The sequence below is a fragment of the Triturus cristatus genome, chromosome 4_1, assembly GCF_964204655.1.
Source record: "Triturus cristatus chromosome 4_1, aTriCri1.1, whole genome shotgun sequence".
Lineage (NCBI taxonomy): Eukaryota > Metazoa > Chordata > Amphibia > Caudata > Salamandridae > Triturus > Triturus cristatus.
The window spans coordinates 323,977,567-323,991,381 of record NC_140585.1 but is presented as its reverse complement, the minus strand read 5'-3'; the positions used below and the strand labels follow the sequence as shown (position 1 = coordinate 323,991,381).

Sequence of the window (13,815 nt, the reverse complement as noted above, 5' to 3'; positions counted from 1 at the left end):
GGGACAAAGCACAGAAAATGCTGCACTTGTTGGCAAACGGAGAGATGAAATTACAATTAGTTCCCACCATTAAAATGAATCCTAAACCCCGTATTTGGAAAGCGCGAACTACTCACCCTTAAGGGTCTCAAGGCGCTGGGGCCGTCCAGGAGATCGAGTGAGCCCAGAGTCACCCAGTGCTGCGCTGAGCTGCTGCTGGCGCGCGAATCGTGAGCTTTGCTCTCCAAAGTAATCCACCCACACCAGGAGTTTTTTGCAAACCACGTAGATATTACAGCAGCTTTCTCGCAATATGATTGACAGCTGTCTGAGTTCTCCTCCACCCCACGTGCGATTCGACGTGGCCTCTCCCTTCCAGCTCTCTCTTTGGAGGGATGCCTAGACCGAAATCTCCCTATATCACAGAATGACATCCAACAGGTTTTCTCTCAGGCAAGACTAAACGGGTTCCCTTGGAACGATTTAAGAAGTTCACATCCCCATTAACACCACCGGTGCTCTGTGCTGTCAAGGATGCGGGTGACCACCTTCCCCTTAGATGTGATTCTTGTGAAAGATGGGAGGCCCACGCAGGTGTGCCGTGCCTACCGTCCAGTGTCCTTGCTAAACACAGAAGTAAAAATATTTGGCTGGAGTATTGGCAAACGGACTCTTCAAAGTATCACACACACCAGTCCATGGAGCTCAGAATGGCTTTAAGACAGCACTGGGCACCCATCACTGCCTCTGCAGGGTCGCTGCATTAGCTAGGACACATGAAGTGATGGAGGATGCAGCGTTAATGGTGGTCTCTTCCACACAATTCATTGACCATAGCTGCACGTGGTCCTGCAGGAAATGCCCTTCGGCCTTTGCCTCAGGAAATAGGTGCAAATGTTCTCTGCTTCCCCATGCGTGCCAGTCAGGTCACATCTCCGGCTTAAGATTGCTTATGGCCACTTCAAATGCTTGGGGATGTGGGTGACAGGTAGTTCAGACATTGGCCCGCTCCTTGGGCAGACCAAACGGGAACTTGATAACGGGCCCAGCTTACATCTGAATGTCATGGAACATTGTGCCCATTTAAAATCGTCATCCTGCTGGAGTTCTGTATGTGTTGCAGAACCCCCCCCTTGTGCCTCCTGCCACAATTCTTTAAACAGCTAGAATCATCTCTGCATGGGTTCCCATGGGGTGGGGTTCCATCGCTGGTCTCTCTGGTTCAGAGCACGCAATCAGAATATGACGGGGGACTGGATACTGCTGACAATTGGCCTTACTATTGAAGGCTGCACAGATGCTGTCTCAAAATACTCGTTCTTTGGGGACAGATCAAACCCAGTGGGTAAACTAGACATTGGGCTTCTGGAACAATACATTCGCTGCTCTATGGGTCCCCACTTCTCAGCGCTGTCCCCACTGCCCAAAATAAACCTTATTGTGATGGTGGGAGGCCCTGTGGCACTTTGGATGGTGGCAGGCCTCTAAAAGTGAAACCCTGTTTTGGCTGGGAACATGGTTGACCATGCTAGCAAAATTGGAGGGGTTAAAGAAAAGGCACCTTACAGGGGTCTTGACATTAGTGGACATATGGGACTCGACCCATATCAAGTAATTTGAGAAACTCTCCGAGGAATTTGACTTAACAAAATCGCAGTTTGTTTGATACCTACAGATACTGCCATACTCTGGGCTCATTGGGGTAAAGACTGACACAAGCACCTGACTTTAACTCCCTTGATGCCAAGCTTACCATCTGGCTACTGGGTAGGAAGGGCGTATCCAGGCTCTACAGAGCACTAATTGTAAAGGTACCTGATGTGTTTGCACAGTTGAAGGAGAGATGGGAGGAAGACAATAGCCCGAATGATTGCTTAAATAATGTTGATTTCCTCAAAACTCTGGTTCATCCAGTTTAAATTCCTCACACAGAGTCCGCTACCACCCAGTCAGACTTTGGAGGATGGGGAGGGCACCCCAAACAGCAAGCACATGTTGAGAAAACTCAGAAGGAACATTACTACATCCAATTTGGTGGGGAGATTCTTGGCCAGAGTGTCCAATTGGACCCCAGAGTCAGCCTACTAAGCACCATTGAAGAATAGTGCAGGACTAGGGCGGCTCGCTCCCTGTTAGGAATAGGACTTTTAATTGGCAATGCGGCATTGCCTGTGGGTGGAGAGACCCTGGTGCCTCAACTGATATGGATTGGCTCAGAGATATGGATCTATGCTCCATAGCTGAGGCAACTGTGAGGGCAAGAGAATGTAGTAAAAATCATTAACAGATCTGGGGACCTTGGCAAGCCCACTTTGGCCAAACGAAAAGGGTTCTAGGCATATAACTTTAGAAGTTCAGCCTGTATTGACTGAGAAACATATTTCTGTATGTATTGAGACTGTTAGCCTGTTGTTATCCTAAATTGTTATTGTATGGATGCAAAACATTATTATACCAGAAAGCAAATTGACTCCTGTTTTGTTTCTTGTGAAAAACATTGAAAAAGATCTATAGGAAGAAAAAAAAAACACCCTGTTAACCCCCTTTGACCCAAAACATACAGTTCAATTGCTCTGGTGCAGATAAGCGCTAAAGTCACAAAGAAAATAGCTATCAGCCAACTGCAAGGGTTTTGAAAGACCTCAAAAGGCAAACAAACTTTGATCAAATTAAAACTGACAAGTGGCACACCATGAAAAGATGCCACTACTGGAGCCAAGACTTCCGTAGCCCAAGGCCTGTCCCCTGAGAGTGATGTCACATTCCAGTCACATACCCAGAAATTACATCACTTACAGGGCATGTAGCCACGATGTGACTTCACCTACAAGCCCCACCCCCAGTAGGCCATGAGACCAGCATGTGACATCACACACGAACCCTCTATGAAGGTCTCCAAAGAAAATGAGTGGCAATGCACATAAACCCTGCCGTCCATGTAAGCAGGATGTGAAGTCACACACAAACCCTAAACCTGGACCGGAAACAAGCATCCTAGGACCCATTTCGGGCTTTAAGCCCTCATCAGCCAGGATAGCTTGACTTCAGTGGCATGGAGAGCACGTCTGGACATACTCGTCCCACTCGGGGTGACAAATGCAAAAAGAATTGATGGACAGAATGCAGAACAATGTCATACATTCACCCCAGTACAGAGATCTGGGCCTAAATCCATCGTTTTTTTTGCTCATCGTGCCTTTCCAGTTTGGACCCAGCCATATGGAAATCTGTCTTGACCCTGCAGTTCGAGCTGGACTGTTCCTATTGGGTGCAGGGTCAAGACTGATTTGCATATGGCTGGGTCCAAATTGCCTGGATTTACAGCACTGAAAAAAGCCCAGATTGTTTTCCTACAGGAAACTAAGGGGCATATTAACAAGCCAGGCGATAAAATTATCGCCGCTTTAGCGGCAGAAAACTGCCGCTAAAACGGCGATAATGGGCTTGATAATATGCTCTATGGAATTCCAATGGAAGCTCAGGTTAGATGTCCTTTACATCTAACATGGGCTTCAATTGGAATTCAACAGAGCATATTATCAAGCCCATTATCGCCGTTTTAGCGGCAGTTTTCTGCCGCTAAAGCGGCGATAATTTTATCGCCTGGTTTGTTAATATGCCCCTAATTTGGAGCATGTGGAGGTATCTAGAATTCAGTGTAAATGGAGTGACCAAATGTACGCATGGGTTGTTCGGCATACGCTAAAAGCACTCTGCTTTAGATTAAGGCCAATGTCCTCTGGGAAAATGACACCTCCCGCATTGACGGTGATGGCTGTTTTGTCACAGGTGTGCATTCTTGAGAATGCAGTGTTCGGTCAAACAGTGCAGGATGAGCTGAAAAAGAGGGTAAATCCTCAGCCCCATTGTTAGAGTGGAAGACTTTCAAGGTGAGAACTAGAGGGTTACATAAAAAACCCAAAGTAGGGGTGATGCAGACAGTCAATAGAGAACTTTTGGGATTCGAGACATTCATGACAACCGTACAGATTCACCTCCCATTGAATCCAGAGAGTGCTGACTAGCTTCACCCGTTCTTCATACCTAGCTAGGGTGCATAATGATTAAGACAAGTCTGGTTGTCTTTTTGCCCACGTATGAAACTACCCACCTCTTACACCATCCCTCTCAGCATAACAGTATCATCAGAAACATCTGTAATTTCACAGTGTGATATCAATATTGCTAATACTCCCAGAACGAAGATTCACAAAATTCTTTACATCAGGTTACCAGCAGACTTTGAGCAATTAAATATTTGTAGTGGCAAATGTTCTGTTCATGAATGTGTAGGTACTTAACTTCCGAAAGATTATGATTGTTAAGTAGGGGTGGGCGGAATTTGCGAAATCCACTTTCGCAAATTATCGCGAAAATATTTAAAATTATCGCAAACAAGCGGAAATATCGCGAAGATGCGGAAGTTTTTTTCCCGCATGTTCGCAAGATTTTCTGCATGGTTGCGCGTCGCCAACTTACCCATCTGGTTGCTCGCGGGCGCGGCCATCTTGTTTTGAGTGGCCTCGCGGTGCATGATCACGAGAAGAAAGACGTGATCGCGCGACGCATGACGTCACTGCGGGCGCGAACTGTCGCGAGACAGCGCAAATGGCTAAAAACAATACAACATCTCATGGAGAACGCGACCGGATCAAGAAAACTTGTCGGCGAACGCAGGGATTCAGGTAAGGCGATCGCGCGCGCGCGAGAATGTATTATTTTATAGCGCGAGCAAGAAACAAATTATCGCCAAGCTGCGGAAAGCGGAAATTTTGACATTTTCGCGCTCTCCGCCGAACGCGAAAATGTCAAATTATCGCAATTTACGCGAACGGAACGAAATTTTAGCCCAGGCCTATTGTTAAGTGGTTGTAGGTAGCGTTTACAATGAAGAGATACAAAAAGTAGAGGCCGATCCACACAGAATCTACAGGTTAAAAAAACATCTACAATGGAAAGGTAAAGAGGAAAAAGAAACAAGTTTAAGTCAAGTGGGAGGAAGAAAATCAAACAGCTGAGTATTAGCTAACGTTCTAAAATTTTAGAGTTTAGGGCTCCCCGAAGGGCAAAAATATTGAGACAAATTGTTTTAATATCACCTTTCCTTACAATGCATCGAAGGACCTGCTCCCTGACAATCAGGTTTTTAATTTTACTGTGAACACTGTTAAGATTGTTGACCTAAAAGGGGACTGGGGTTTTCCCTCAGCTTAATTCAATATCCCAACACCTGGAACCTCTACTAGAACAGAGGCTACATGTAGAATTACACGTGACCAGGAGGTGAAGTTGTCGCAGAGAGGATTTCCTCATGGCTATTACTCCACCATTGCAAATGTGATCAATGCAATCGACAAACCTATATCCAGCATCGACATGTATTCGGATATTCAGCTGTTTTTTTACAAAGTAAAAAGGTGTTTTTAGAACTCCCTAGCTTAATATAGAGATTATTTGTACAGGGATGTTATGCAGGGTTTTAGAAATGGTACAACATATAAGAAGCACTATACTGCTAGACCCTACATGTCCGTATATTAACAGGGAGAGTCTATAATTTCTATGTGTATAGTGATAAAATAAAACTGCAAAGAGTTGATGATAGATGTTCCCGCTCACTAAGATGTGTGGGGGTAAAGGGGGGGGGAATATTACAATTGCTACCATTGAATATACTAAGCCTGATTATGTACAGATTACTACGAGCCACTTTGATACTGTGGCCATCATGATTTCAATAACCAGTCTGAGGCAGTGGTCTTTAAATAGGAGGGAGAGTCTGTCTGTCAAGTTTCATTTAAGGCTGAGATGCAACCGGGAAAATATTTAAAAAATCAACACTGTATTTTACAAAACTTACAGAAGAGGAATTTATTATGTCGCCAAGCTGGCTATGGTGGACCTCCATACTTTCAAGATGTACCTATTCTGTATGCAGTAGGGTTGCGAAGTTTTTTCAATATTTTTTTAGAAGCGCCCTGCCTTTCTTGATATAAGGAAGGATATGAAAGCCCAACATAAGAGACAACAACAAACATCGCACAGGATATAATGGGCTCTGTGGCATCAGCTGAACAAACGAGCATGCAGCCCTAAGAGGGAGCAGAGATTGTGTACTGGCAAAAGACTGGAACTACAAGGAAGCGAAAACCATCAATGCCGAAGGGGTTACGTCTGCGCTGTATAAACAAGCATTTGCAATGCAATCGGTCTCGCCTTTGGGACCTTTTATGTATTTAGCTATGCAGCACATCAGCCTGGGCGCTGAAACATCTACTGTTCTTTAACATGGAGGGAATGGAAGCACCAAACTCTCGTGACACGCCAGGTATGGGAACACATAGAGAGTAATATTGCCTTTCAGTGGGAAAGGGTATAGTCCAAAGCTCTTTTTTAAATATAAAATCAGGGCCTTTGGTGGTCATATCACTGAAAATACAAGATTTGACAAAAATATTATTGTCTACGGGTGCTTGTGGAAGACAATTTCTACAGACTGGAATCTGGAGAATGCTAAAGTGATTCTGGTATTTTAGTGTCCTCTGCTGGTTGTTTTCTATCAAGAAAGTTAAATAGAGACAGTTGCCAGAAAAATAAAAAAAACAAAGTCCCTCAGCAGAAAACAATTTTGGTATTTTACTAACCTCTAATGGTCGTTTTCTATCAAGACAGTTAAATAGAGGCAGTTGAATAAGCAGAACGCAATTCTGGTATTTTACTGACCTCTACTGGTTGTTTTCTATCAAGAAAGATAAATAGAGGCAGTTGAACAGAAAAAAAAGTCCCTAAGCGGAAGCAGACAGTCCTAGGGCTGATCTCCAGAGCCCACAAAGTGCATACACAGAAAGGTATATAGTAAAGTATATACAAGATGTCTTGAATGCTCAACCTAAAAAAGGAGACATGTTTCGAATGTCACTCAGATAAGAAGATCTGCAAGCTGAAAAGGAACCCGCAACCCAAGCAAATATTATTTCAATATAATAGCAATGATCACATTGTGGCAGGGTTGAGTAAATTATGCATCAGGAAAAGGCAAATTATACGATGTAATGCAGCACTTTTACTTCTAGTATTAATAATTTTTTACGTTTAACACTTGTTAACACTGTCTGTGCATCGGGTGCACCTCATTAGTACCTGTTTAACACCCAAGTATAGCAATAAGCAACAGAAAGTTGACAAGTCAATCTTTGCAATATTGCCTTCCAGTGCGCTGCAACAAGTGGAGCTGTGTTTTTAGTGTTTTTTTACCAGTTTGAGCTAGAAACATTTTTTTGGGGGGTTAAAATCTTAGATATTTCAGCTGATGACGGATTATGTGGCAAATGCGAAAATCCATTGCAAAAATCGCCACAGCAGCATAATTCCTTTGGCCCTTGCCTTAGAGTGCTTGTCTGCTGTTTCTCTATCCCTCCGTCATCCTTTAGATTGCTTTTCTGCTGTTTCTCTTTCTCTCTGTTGTGCTTTGTATTGCTTTTCTGCCATTTCTTTTTTCACTTTGTAGTGCTTAGATTGTTTTTCTGCCATTTCTTTTTTCCTTTGTTGTGCTTAGATTGCTTTTCTGCAGTTTTCTTCTCCCCTCCAGCTCCCTCCCAATCGCTCTCGCCCATTTTTCCCACCTCCCACGAAGCCATGCTCACTGCCTCCTAGCACCTCTCCCTCTTCCCAGGACCTACTTAATGGTGGCCGCAGTGGGGCTCTGCTGCGGTTATGCCAAAGGCGCGCTAAAGGCAAGCCTGTCTTTGTCCAGCCATGCCTGGACCACGCCCAGCATCAGAACCCCCGGCTCGCAGCTCACCCACAGGCACAACTCCTCCATCCTCCGCACCCTGAATGGAGCATGACCCAGCAAACATTGCTCCTGCACTAGATGCACCTTCTTCTGCACCAGCACGACCACGGTCATGTCACAAAGCACCACTCCACAAAACACCATGCTGACCTGTTGCCACACTACACTAGATGCGACCCACGACTCCACTACCTACTCCTCAACACAACCTCCATTTGCAAACATTCCACAGAGTAATTGGACCTCATGTCCAACCTCCTTCCCAACGTTGTCATTACCACTGAGATCTAGCTGAACCCTGCATTTGCCCTTGACATCACCACAGTGCTCCCCAACGAATATAAAATTACTCACTACCCAGGAGTAGGAACAGCCATCATCCACAAAGAGACCATGCAGTGCACCAACAACAATACCACCAGCCCCATGGAACACATCAACTTCAAGCTCAACACTGTAACGAGACAACCACGAGCAGCTCGGGATGATCCAGATTGTCCGTGACCCTACACACTTCACAGGACACACGCAAGACCCCCATCTTCACCTCCAGCAACATCATCAACTACAGCCATGTCTCAGAACTCACATGGGATGATCACTTCATCATCCACTTCTGTAACTCCAGCCCCTGCACCGCTACCGCCAAGATGGCACGCACCACCTACCACACCTGGAGCAAAGTTTCAGAGACCAACTGGATGGACACCCCCAACACCTCTGTAGTATTCTATGGTTACTTTCTTGTCTGATGCGATGATGTCACAGTGTCAAGTGCATGCTTAGAATGCTACTGTTCAAAGGTTGAAAATGTAACTGCAACTTGACTGTGATTACTGTACCTGGCAAGTGATGACCTGCAGCTGTGTAGTTCCTCAAATAAACCTCTCTCAACTTAATCCCGCGTTAAGGTGAATTACTACAACCTCCAACCAAGCTCTCACCCCCAACATGGAACAGGGAATTAAGAACTTCAATTCCTGGATCACCAAATGCACCAACAGCATCGCCCCCACCAAGAGCAACAATCAGAGAAGTTCATCCAAAATGACCAGCTCGTACATCCAAGAACTCAGACTAGGGAAACATGACAGCAAACAGCCAGAGAGGAGATGGTTCACCAGCATAGACAGCTCTGACAGGGAAGTCTTCAAGACCTCTCTCTACCCCCGCCTACTAAGGGCAACAAATAAGACAGCCCTAGCTACACGTATTGAAGCCAGCACCAACAACAGCAAGGAACTTTTCAACATTGTTAAGGAATTCTCCAACCCAGCTGCAGTAAAAATAACATCACACCCTTAAAAGAGCTGTGTGACAACCTTGCATAGTTCTTCCACAATAAGATTGCAACCACATACAGAAACTTCGGACCCCAACCTTCACCTAAATATCTCCTAGACAGATACACCTCCAACGCAATCGACACAAACCACAGACTGACCACCTGTAACCCCTTCTCCACCCATGACACCACATGCATCATGAAATCCATCCACTCGGGAGCTCCCACAGACTCATGTGAGCAACCCATCTTCAACCTTGGAAACCAAAGAATTGACCTGGAAGTCACCACCCTGCTCAACACTTCAATTACCACTGAAACATTTCCTGATGCTTGGAAAGATGCCCAAGTCAGATCACTACTCATAAAACCCTCCACTGACCCCAGCAAACTGAAAAACTACCAGAAAATCTCCTTGCTCTCATTCTCAGCCAAGGTACTGGAAAAGACTATCAACAAGCAACTCATGACACACCTGGAGCAGAACCAGCTACTTGACACCTCCCAACCCAGCTTCTGCATCAATCACAGCGCTATGACCACCTTGATAGCAGCCACCGATGACATCTGAACCCGACTTGACTGAGGAAAAACAGCTGCTCTGATCCTCCTTGACCTCTCTGCAGCCTTCAACACCATATCCCACCACACGCTAATCGAAAGACTCCCACACATCGGCATCCAAGGGGACGAACTCAGATGGATCACCTCCTTCCTCACCAGAAGAACACAGAGGGTCTGCCTTCCACCTTTCAACTCCCAACCCAAGTAGATCAGGGCTAATCCCTCATCCCCACGCTCTTCAACACATATATGACCCCGCTGGCTAATATTGTCAGATCTGACTGTTAAACATAATATCCTACGCACTCATTGATGACATTAGCACCACCAGGACTGACTTCCACAGATGCATGACAGGCTTTGTAGACTGGATGAAAAATAACTGCCTGAAGCTAAACACAGACAAGACCGAACTACTGATCTTTGACAACAACAGCAGTCCATGGAATGACTCCTGATGCGCATCAGAAAAAAGGCCCAGCACCCACACCCACCAACCACAACAAAAACCTTTGAATCATCATTTATAACAAGCTCACAATGAAATTCACAGATCTACGCTATCTTATCTGCCAGCTTCCTCACAATGTGCATGCTATGTAAGATCTTCAACTGACTACCCCTGCACACTTGACGCACCATGATACAGGCTCTCATCACCAACTGACTGGACTATGGCAATGCTCTCTACAAAGGAATCGCCACACACCTCCTACAGAAACTTCAAACCATAGACAGAACACCAAAGCCAGACTAATCCTCGACCTCCGCCGATGAACCCACATCACATCTCAGCTCAGGCAACTCCAATGGCTCACCTGTACAGAAGAGATGCGAATTCAAGCTGCTGGCCCATGCACAAAAGCCTTTACACAACCAAGGACCTGCCTACATTAACCACTGCCTGAACTTCCACCAACTGTCGAAAAGATTGTGATCGCTCTCCCTATTACTTGCCCGCACACCCAGCATCTACCAAAGCATCACAGTAAGACCTCAAACATCTTTCCCATGTAGCTCCGGACCATCACCTCACTTCCGGAATTCCGAAGGGCCCTCAAGACATTAAAGGGACCTGCAAGTGCCTGGTTCCCTTTAGGGTGATTAGCAGCACTATATATATCCTGGTTGATTGAGCAATCACTGCTCGCCAGTGCAAAAATGCATGTGCTAACTCCCTAAAACATCTAGCGACCTGCAAGTGCCTGGTTACCCTATGGGGTGATCAGCAGCACTATATAAATCCTGATTGATGGATTGATCACTGCTCACCATGACAAAAATGCTTGTGCTCACTCCCTAAAGTTTGGTCAAATTTGATTAAACCTAATTGGCATATTTAATTTACTGATAAGTCCCTACAAAAGTGGTATACCCTATACCCAGGACCTATAAATGCATATGTTTTATTTTATTTTTGTGGTAAATGAAATTAGGACCTGTTTGCAGTGTCCCCTCCCCTTTCCCCCATTTTGAGTACTAGGTGCTGGTTTTCTGACTCTGATTGTGCCCTGGGCTCTGCTAAGAAGACCCAGGGCCTTTGCTCTTATTAAAAGTACATGGTAATTAGGTATGATTACAATTGGTACTGACAGACAACTGTAAGTCTCTAGTATGTAATACGGCAAGGGTGATTCAAGCTACCCTGAAGTCCCTAGTATATAATGGGGCAGGGAGGTTTACAAGCCTAGTAGATTTCCTGAACTAGAGTGTGCACTGTTGTTTTGCTTGCTGTCATTGTAAAGGCAGCCCTCCTTTGCAGACTGTCTTAAAAAATAAATGATATTCAAATTCGACTTTGGAATTAAAAGTAATTCAAAAGTAGTCATCTACCTTATTTTTACATATAAGTCACCCCTAAAGTCTCTCCTAGGTGCCCCAGGGGTAGGGTGCCATATGACTGCAAGCAGGGGCATTATAAAAGATGTTTTATATGGCCTGGTGGGAGTAAAAAACTGCCAATATTGTTTTTGCTCATTGTAGATAATTAGCTCTATAGGCTATGATCAGAATATTTTATTCAGGTATAAATATTGACAGGCGCAAGCTAAAAATGTAATTCAAGGACTTAAAATGATAGTTATGATTTATAATAGCTACCACAGAAAGTAATTTATTAAACTTCCTTTTCTGTAGGCCAAAATCCAGCCTTCAAGCAGACCTTCTCTGATTGGCTAGCCTCTGCCAGGCTTAGCCAAGCAGTCTTAATGAGGTGTGAAGTGGCCTACTAGAGAGACAGAGGATGTCCTTTGGGCGTACAGCTGCAGAAGCAGAAGGCAGGATGAGGGAGGGGTAGCCAAACTGGTCTTCAAACAGAGAATGACACTTTAGGACAGCACAGGCTCGGCCCTCCCTACACTCCCAGCTACACACGAGCCACTGTAATTAGATTAGTGAGAGGCCTGGAAGTAGAGTGTTAGGGAATATTAGCCACACCAGTGAGTTGGCTTAGCCTGACCTAACCTCCAAGTAGAGAGAATCTCCATTTTGGATTTTGGAAGAATGGTGCTTTCTAGGGCAAGAATATGCTACACTTTGGAGTGAGTTTTCATACACCTGCATTGCACCCTGCATCCCATTGGTCAGTGGTGCCACCCTGCTTGACGTTCAAGAACATTGTATAAATATGGAAGAATTGCATGGCAACTCGCAATTGCCACCTAAAACTAAAAGTAGAAGAAGGATTGCCCTGCTGAAAACCTGATCTGCACCCCAAAGATCTGCATTCAGAAGGACTGCACCTGCTGCACATTCTGAGACCACAGCCCTAATGGCTTTGCCTTGCTTCAAGAAGGATTAAGGAGTGGACTCCGTCCAAGCTACATGTGATCTGAGCTCACCTGCATCATCTCCACCAAGAACTCCCCATCCTGGAGTGCATCCTGGGGACTTTTACAGATGTGGCCAGGTGCACTGGGGGAAATGTAGTCCCAGTATCCCAAGGACCATCTCAGATATTCTAGAATATTGGATTGGTGTTGTGGACACTTTGAACCCTCACGGATACCCTCTAGAAGAATATCCAGAAGTTTAGTAAAGTTTACCAGCTTTTTGGTAAAAAGCTCCATAAGGTAAAATGTTATGTCCTCCCGTTTAGTGTATCCAACCAGGGCTCCATAGCGGTTGACCTCAGACTTTGACTTCGTTCCAGTAAAGCCTGACAAGATCTCCCAATTTGGGCTATTGGTGTTTAAGCACTAGAAAGTGTTTATTCTTTAAAAATTAATGTCTCCTGTTCCCTGCATTGGATGTTTGTAGTTTTGCTATTTATTTGTGAAAATACAGTCCATTTATATACATTGGTTTTGGATTTTGATTGTGCATTGTGTCTTAATTATTTAATGGATTAGTGCTCATTGCCAGCTACCAAGGGTTGAGCAAGGGATTCATTTATTGAGACCCTATTTGAACCTTTTGTTGTGTTTGTGGCCTTTTTTACTAGTTGGTGGTAGATCACTACACATCACTCCAAATAAACTACTTTCCAACAATTATTACTCCAAAGTCCGCTGACTAATCAACAGGTCCTCCTTACCTTATAATTTTCCTACAGTTGGGAAAACGGGTTGATTACTCACTGTATTCCACATAATATGTAGCAAAACAATTAGATTTAGATCCAAGTGCAAAAAGAGATAATTTTTTCAAAGCTTGTTGTAGCTGCCTTTTGGTTTTGGCTTTTTATGTTCTCCTGTGTCTGAAACGTTACCACATTTTTCAGTAATGTATGGCATAACACATGGCTGAAATATTTGAAAATAGGTAATACATGCAAAGTTATTCTGCAAGCGGAGCCCAAACAATGTCTTGCCCAGGGCACTAAAATTCCGTAAAATGATACTGGGGACACCTCACAAATCCCCACTTATTTATATTCTATCACAAGATACATGAATGGGCACCTCAGCAGGATACATATCAACCTGCTACACTACTTCTTCGACAGGCTGAATGAAACCTAGAATTGGTACAGTAAGGGTGTGTAGGAAAGTAGGATCTGATTCTATGGTTACCCCCACTTTTGGCTGGTGCCGAGCTGTTACTGACTAGTTTGACTGGGATCCTGCTAATCTTTCTCCCTTAAATTGTTGTGGTTAGTAAATAGATACATCCCAAATTGGATACTGGGGTACCCTTATAAGTCCCTAGTATATGGTACTAAGGTATCCAGGGCATAGGTACCTCAGAGGTC

General features: G+C 44.5%; 1 protein-coding gene across 6 annotated transcripts in view; it reads right to left on the bottom strand.

Moving 5' to 3' along the window:
- Nucleotides 1-13,815, bottom strand: part of LOC146854878 (sodium- and chloride-dependent GABA transporter 2-like) — a 1,159,405-nt gene that overhangs the window by 882,990 nt on the left and 262,600 nt on the right. The window contains exon 1 of one of the 6 annotated variants that reach the window (XM_085652280.1): nt 117-366. The exons of 4 other annotated variants lie outside the window; for them this stretch is intronic. The gene's annotated coding sequence lies outside the window, so the exon portion shown is untranslated. Of the gene's footprint in view, nt 1-116; nt 367-13,815 lie in introns of those variants that run through there. One more of the 6 variants, XM_085652282.1, reaches the window with a different exon arrangement.